This window comes from Castor canadensis, chromosome 15 (genome assembly GCF_047511655.1).
Source record: "Castor canadensis chromosome 15, mCasCan1.hap1v2, whole genome shotgun sequence".
NCBI lineage: Eukaryota > Metazoa > Chordata > Mammalia > Rodentia > Castoridae > Castor > Castor canadensis.
The window spans coordinates 90,619,337-90,627,528 of record NC_133400.1 but is presented as its reverse complement, the minus strand read 5'-3'; the positions used below and the strand labels follow the sequence as shown (position 1 = coordinate 90,627,528).

Below are 8,192 nucleotides of genomic sequence, written 5' to 3'. Positions count from 1 at the left end.
GACAAGTGTGCTAGTGCTGAAGTCATGCTTCTAGCCTTTTTTGCTCTGATTGTTTAGAGGTATGTTTTCTCTTTTTGCCCTGACTGACCTGGATCACAATCTTCCCATTTATGGTTTCTGTCAATTCCACTTGGGTTAGCAAGTATTCACCATCATATTCAACTTTTTTCCATTGAGATGAGGTCTTCAAAACTTTTTCTTTTGCCTGGGCCGGCCTTAAACTGCAGTCCTCCTGATCTCAACCTTCCAAGTAGAATGGATTACTGGCATGAGCAACTGGTACCCAGTTTTAGTGAAAAACTATTAACGATATTGACTACATTATGATTTTTTTGAAAATGACCAATAATATCTAATGACACTGTTAATAAGGCATAATTATTTTTCTCTACATAAGGATTTTCACATCCTCCAGTGAAAATATTCCACTCCCCTTTTCTAAGTTTGGACTGTTTACACTGCATTCTGAATAGGCTTTCAATAAACATGGAAAGAAAATACCATTGAAGATGAGATGTAAATCAAACCAATTTAGGAAACATTACCCTAGACCTGAATGTAAAGGTCAGGTGTTGCTTTAATTCCTTGGTGAAAGTTTTAGATCTCTGATTTTAAGACTGACAAGAATGGTGAAAGAAGCATCACATTGATTCCTCCTAGGGAAGGACATCTGTTCTTTATCAGAGATTGTAGTTCATGAGCTTAAAAGTTTTTGTTCATTTACATAAATTAAGGCAAAGAGAAATTCCACATAACTCTTGCAAAAAAGTGAACTAATAACCACTACTCATATGTTGGTCATAAAACATAGTCTTGTCTACGTCTTACTGGTTATGTTGATGTTAGGAAACCATTCATCTCTATTTACTAACTAGAAAGAAGATCTGAAGTTGAACATTCGAGCAGTTCACCTGCCATTTGGAAAATGCATCAGTGAGAGAGATGGCAGGGTAATTGTGTAATCAGAGTTGAACATGAAGAATAATCAGCAGGTGAAATGCAAATGGGACCATTGCTGTTCCACCATGGGATAGCTTGTTGTATGCTAGACAATAAAATAGAAAAAGAACATAGTTGCAAGGGAACATCTGCAATCTTCCAGTAAGAGTCTTCCATTCTTCATCCTTTTTAATTATACTCCTAATTTAAAGCAAATAGGTAGAACTGGTCTTTCAACATCACAAGGAACAAAGTGGAAAATGTCTTCTACTGTCACATCTGACAACATAAACAAATAAAAAGGAACTCACTTGTTAGCTTTTCAATTTAACTTTTCTCTTTTGCAAAACGCAAGGAAATATTTAAGAGATGTTTAAGACCAGTGACAAGACTAAGTTAATTTGTTGGGAAATGGATGATGAAGGGAAGGTAGAAATATAATGTTCCTGCAGCTGAAGCCCTGGTAAAACTTTGAGCACACCTACCAATGAGGAAAGGGCAGAGCTGGTGATAGGTGAAATTAGAAGGAATCAGTATCTGTTCCCTTCAAATTTCTTTCAAAATGAAATGTTCTGATATACTTTTTAAAAATAAAGAATAGCTTGTTTCAGTAGTCTTTTATCAAACACACTTTAAATTACTCAGCCATGTCTTGACAGCCAATAATTTCAAATTTCACTGTATCTTTCCTAATAGAATTAGCCTTGAATTTCGCAATAGAATCCAATTAATTTCTTATGTGTAAAGTGGTATCCATACTGTACACATCTTATCACTTATATTTGTCCTTCTATGCTTATAAAGTGACTTTGAAGGAAAGAATGAATATTATAAGTTGTAGTATTTCTTATGTACAGCAGTGGCCCTTGTACAGGTCTGGAAAAATATGAGTTTGGAGAGTTTTCTATCATTCTTGTTAACATGGCTGTTATACAAAGAGAAAAGGTTAGATCAAAAAGAATTAACCTAGAAGGTAACACCCATGCACAGGAAATCAATGTGAGTCAATGCCCTGTATAGCTATCTTTATCTCAACCAGCAAAAACCCTTGTTCCTTCCTATTATTGCTTATACTCTCTCTACAACAAAATTAGAAATAAGGGCAAAATAGTTTCTGCTGGGTATTGAGGGGGGGAGAGGGAGGGGGCGGAGTGGGTGGTAAGGGAGGGGGTGGGGGCAGGGGGGAGAAATGAACCAAGCCTTGTATGCACATATGAATAATAAAAGAAAAAAAAAGTATAACTAATATACTTGTAAAATCTATGAGTTTCATGCCCTACATCTGTTTCCTTGGTAAGTCTGGAATTTTGGTACAAGAATTCCTATATGATCAATTTCCAAAAGAAGATAGAGTCATTTCATTGAGTCACTAATATGTTTGCATGTAGACGTTTCCTCTATGTGGTTAAGCTCCTCCTCCTTCTTCTTATTTTGATAATAGGAATTGAATTGAGAGCCTCACACTTGATAATTCACTGCTCTACCACCTGAGCCATATCCCACTCCCTTTTATTTAGCTTAATTTTCAGGTAGGATCTCATCCTTGCCAATGATATTCTCAGATCAGGATCCACCTACCTCTGCCATATCTGCCATTACAGGCATGTACCATTATGCCCAGCTGCTGTCAAGATTTGATTATGGGGGAAAAGAATGTTTCGTGTGATGCCCCTGTCACATACAGGATGTAGCTTGTGCCAGATTTGTTTGTTACATAAAACCATGCACCCTCCCCCTTTGTTGATTTTGCTTTGTTTCCTTTCATTGTAGAAAACAAAATAATTGCAACTATAAATTGAGTTCTGGGAATAATTCCAGCAAATAATTGAACTTGGGTATGTTTGGAGAACTGTGATGACAGTGATCAACCTGGGATTCTTTAGGACTAAAGGGGTTCCTGGAATGCAAAACTCACATTACTAAAATTTAGAAATCCACCAACGTTGGGAATAGTTGATCAGTCCAATGCAGAAAAACCAAAAGAATGAGGGAATGGTTGATTCTGGAGGAAAACACTGCTTGTGTCCTGAAATATATTCCAGTCAAGGGGATCCACAACTGACAATTTTTGGTTTTCCTCTAGGTTACAAGTGTTAAGCTAAGGAAGTCACATACTGGCTACATATAATGGGTTCTGCCGTACTGTTTCTGCTTATGTATATAATAATGAAACATAGATTGGGTGAGCCATTGGAGCAAGATTGCAGATGACACAGTGAAAAAGAAGACATATTCTACAGCACTTCATATACAGCAAATCAAGGGTGCTTTATACATGGTATAGCTTTGTGTACCTGTGTGATTCATGATTTACAAAAATGAAAATTACATGATTGGATTAGTTTGGTGAATGGTGGTTATTGGAACAATTTTATTTTCAGATGTTTGTATATTAAAATTATTATCTGAACAAAAGACCTGATTAAAGCATTTTAATCATTAATGTATCCAAATTTGTTACTTAAAATTTATTTTGCTTTCTCTGAGCTGCCCTTCTCTATTTCTAATAATTTTTTGTGCATAAATTTTTTATGTGCTGCACTTCCCTATATCTGATAAATATCCTTGCTCTGAAGTCTGCTCTGTTTAAAATGAAAACAACTATACTTACCTGGCAGGGGAGATACCATGATCATGAAGGTGATTTTCCTAGGACAAGGCATATCCATTGCACTCTGGAGGTGCTAACTAAGCAATGCCCCCAAATGCGGGAAACTCAACTGCATAATTTGAGATAGTGGGAGACTGTGTTGCACTCTCCCCTGAGTAAAATAAATGAATAACATGAATACAACTAGACAATTTTATTTTGATCAGTGGGGTGGTACCATGGTATGTATTTCTCCATCAATATGCTCTTAATCTATCTGCAAGTTTTTATTTAAAATACTTTTCTTTTGAGAAAGTATAGCTGTTTTACTTTTTACATTTTTGCAATATGATAAGGCAATTAAAATTGAATACATGGATTCATGTACTAAGAAAAGATTTAAAATACAGCGAAGAGGGCTTGCAGTGTGTTAAGTACAAAGAGGAGAGAATAGACTAAGATCAATAACATAAGTTAAGACTACATGCCTCTTAAAAGAGCAAGATGTAAATTATAAATGATATTTTTTGAATTTAGGGTCAATCAGTTTTAAAATCTCTTTTTTATTTTTCTTAGACTTGGGATTTAATGTTATCACTTTTACAAACTGGTAGTGTTTCCACATTAGTTGGGAAAAATTGCCCTTGATATTTGGAATCTACTTTCTTAAGATTAGAAGCAAAGAGTTGGATTGTCCCTCTGGCACCAGCTACTGTCTCCAATTATCTCCCTCATTGTCCCAGATTGTTTGGTCTATGTAGATCCTCCTTCTCTGCATATATTTTATTTTAAGTCCTGTTCATTGAGGTTGGCTTCAGATGGAAAAGACATGGTTCTTACTGGGAGTGCTCAACAACTAAATTAGGATATAGAATAACGAAAAAATAGAAAAAGCCCTGTTATAATTGGCTGACAAAGGAAGGATAATGGAAGGTGCATTGTAACTATGCTGATAAAAAAAAATTTACCATCGAAAGACATTTTCCTATTTCCAGATAAGAAATATTCTCTCAGACAGTGTCCTGAAGATATCCTAAAACAAGCTTCAAAATCTGGCCATTATAAGAAAAATTGGTGGGGGACACTAGCTTAATTGTCCAGAACTTTTAGTGTTATTTATCTTATGGTCACAAACTTTTGAAGTCACTTCATAAGATCTGCTTATCTGAATAAACTTAAAGCAAGAAAATGAGAAAACTCATAATAGAAATTATCTCAACTGAAAAAAATTGCTACAGCAAATGCTTTCTTCCTGAATTCGAGTAAATATCTAGAAATGAATTAGGACTAATGCTTCCAAAACTCGTCCAAAAAATTAAAGATATCAACAACTCCTCTCTCATTTTTGAGACCATGATTGCTAGGAAACAAAGGTAGTCACAGATTCTGAAAGAAATGAAAACTATAGAATAGTATCTTGTATGGATATGGATGACAAAATTCTCAATAAAATTTTAAAACACATAATTCAGAAGTATATTAATAACATTTAAAACAATAGGTGAGATTTATTTCCTGAATTCAAATATGATTTTATATACAGAGTTCACTCAATGTAATACACCACATTAAAATAACAGGAGAAAAACACATAGTCTTCTCAATTGCTGCAAAAATCATGTGACAGAATTCAATTTTCAGGAAAGATGCATCAGCAAATTTGAAATAGAAGAAACCACCTCACCATAGTGAACGTCAGAAGTAAAAAACCCACAGATAATATCACATGCATTGGTGAAAGACTGAACATTGTTTCCAAAAGAGCATGAAGTTTACTTAATACTTGTTTTTCCAGTTCTGTTCAATGTAGTATGGGAGTTCCAGCCAAGGATTATGGGTAAAAGAAGAAATGAAGCAGGAAATGTAGAAAGGAATAGGTAAATTTATCTCTGATCATGAACTTACCCTGTGATCTGCTATATTGTAAACATTGCATATTTCACAAGTAAATTTATAGTCAATAAATGAATTCAGAAAATTGTGGGACACAAAACCATTGCACAAAATCAGTGTGTTTATAATAAACATTCCCTATGTTAAGACCATGCATGTGTTCCCAGTCTCCATACATTCCCCAGGCTTGGTTTTATAGATATGGTGATCAATCAGGTCTGATTTATTATATGATCGCATAATGGCTCAGATTCTAGTTCATCTTTGTACTTAAGAAAATAGACTGTAGCTAGTGTAAAATTCTCATAGTGCTATTGTGCAGAATTGTCTAAAGAATAAGTAATCTACACAGAGATATTTTGTGATTACCAGTTCCCTTAAATGAATTGTAAAACACAAAAAACCCAGTATGTTTAAGTATACCAACAATAAACAAAAAGGAAATTTAAAAAAATTCCGTTCCATTTTAATAAGGTCAAAATAATAAAGCACCTACAAATAAACTTAACCCATGTGACAAAAGAAGTATAAAATGAAAACTACACAACCTTGCTCGAAATTAAAAAACACAAAAATAAAAACACTCTGATCATGGAACTCTCAGTATTATTAAGATAGCAATGTTATCCCAAGAGTCCCACAGATTCATTGCAATCTTTATCACACTACTAATGGTTTTAGTGGCACTGAAACAGATAGACACACTCTAATATTCACAGAGAATATGCAAGAACATGAATAGCTTCAACAAACTGAAAAAGAATGAAGTGGGCAAAGCATGCTTCCTTATTTCAGAATGAAATGCAAAGCTAGAGTAATCTACTTGGTATATAGACTGGGACAAAATCTGTCTAATAGAAAACATAAATGCATGGTGAGGACTTGGATAGTTAACCTTTCAATCAAATTTTTTGCTTCTAAAAAATATAAGAAAATATTTATAGTAATTTAAGGACCAGTGACAGGACTGGGTTCATTTGTAAGGTAAAGAATAATGAAGCAGAGGAAGGAACAGGACTCCACTATAGCTTCAGCTTTGTTCAACCTCTGAGTGTCCCCAACAGTGAGAAAGGAGCAGGGCTGGTAACAGGAAATGGTGGTAGAAATCAATATCTGCTTTCTTTTCATTTCACTAAAAAATGATAGCTTCTAAGATACTTTAAAAAACAAGTAGTATTTTGTTCATGTATTTTTTACATACTTTAAATTCTTCATCCAAGCCTTGTTAGAAAGGCTGTGATTTAGAATCGCTCTACATTCATATCTTGCCTAAAAGAACTGGTCGTTGATGCAATTACTGATCCTTAAAAAACTACAGCTGATTTTCTTATATATAAAGTGGTAGCTGTAGGATATGCATCCTAACCCATAATATTTAGTTCTTTCATTCCTATACAGTGACTTTGAAGGAAAGATTTAGCATTATAGATTGTAATATTTCTTACTTACAACAGTGGCCCTGGAATGATTGTCAGAAATTAAATTGTGGAAGGTATTCTATGATCCCTAACACTTAAGGATGGCCGTCTGTAACTAATCTGCCTGTAAAATTTGTAAGTTTTATGCACTACAACTGCAACTTTGAGGAGTTTAGAATTTGGCATGAAGTATGAATATAGTACCTCCACTTTTTGGAACCTATAGAATCAGATTCCTCAAAAGAAGACTGAGTCTTCTCAGTGAGTCTCTTATTTTTTAAGTGGACATATCCCATGTTTTGCCAAACTGTGGTTGTGGGGAAAATCATATTGTGAATAAGTCCTCCCCCAGGACAGGATGCAGAGATTGTGCCTGACTTCTTACTTACATTCACAAACCTTTTCCCTTTGTTGATTTGGCTTTGCTTCCTTTCATTGAAAAAACTCATATAAAGAGCTATAGCTATGTGCTGAGTCCTGTGACTCATCCTAGAAAATCTTTGAACTTGGGCATATTGGGAGAGCTGTGATGTCAGTGATCAACTTGTTCCTCCACTGGACATAAGGGGTTCCTGTAATGCAAAACTCTCACTGCTAAAACCCAGAAATTCCACCCAAATGTGGGCCAGATTAGCATAACAATGCAAAAGAAAACCCAAGGAATGAAGGAATGAATGATTCTGCAGAACATTGCTTGTGGCCTGAAATATATCCCAGTCAAGTGGATTCTTAAGTGCCATTTTTTGTTTTTGTTCTAGGTTCTAAAGAGTAAAGTTAAGGAAGTCAACAGATTGGCTACATGTACTAGGTTCTGCCATACTGACATTGCTTACTCATATTATAACGAAGATCAATGGAGTTGGCCATTGGAGTAAGACTGTAATGATGCTGTGAAAGACAAAACATACTTTACACTTCAAATGTGCTATATACACAGTGTGTTTTTGTGTACATGTGTAAAACATGTTATGCAGAGGTGAAAATTATGACTGGATTTGTAGTTACTTGGTGATTTTTTATTATTGGAATAATTTATTTGCACATATTTAGGCTCACATATTAAATCTAGAAACAGAATATCAGGACAAATGGGAACATTTTAATCATTAATGTGTTGAAATTTATTGTTCTAAGCATATTTAGCTTTTCTCGGCCTAATTGAAAGGCAGTGTGATTTAGCATAGAGTAGAGCATCACAGACAGGAGCACTGATGATGCTTAGTCAATATCAATGTCATGGGGAGGCACATTTACCCTTTGAAGTTGACAAACTAGTCATATGCAATCTGTTATTTATTTCCTAAACTCCAGCACAAAATTCGATATTGTATTAACTCAATATATTTCAAGTT

The 8,192-nt window shown here is 34.7% G+C and overlaps 2 non-coding genes across 2 annotated transcripts; both read left to right on the top strand.

Annotated features, from left to right (window-relative positions):
- Positions 1-3,542: 3,542 nt before the first annotated feature.
- On the top strand, positions 3,543-3,704 carry LOC141417791 (U1 spliceosomal RNA). Its single transcript, XR_012442417.1, has one exon. It is a non-coding gene; the product is annotated as a U1 spliceosomal RNA (small nuclear RNA).
- Positions 3,705-5,509: 1,805 nt separating this feature from the next.
- LOC141417675 (small nucleolar RNA SNORA72) lies at positions 5,510-5,635 on the top strand. The gene has a single exon (XR_012442323.1). It is a non-coding gene; the product is annotated as a small nucleolar RNA SNORA72 (small nucleolar RNA).
- Positions 5,636-8,192: the final 2,557 nt, after the last annotated feature.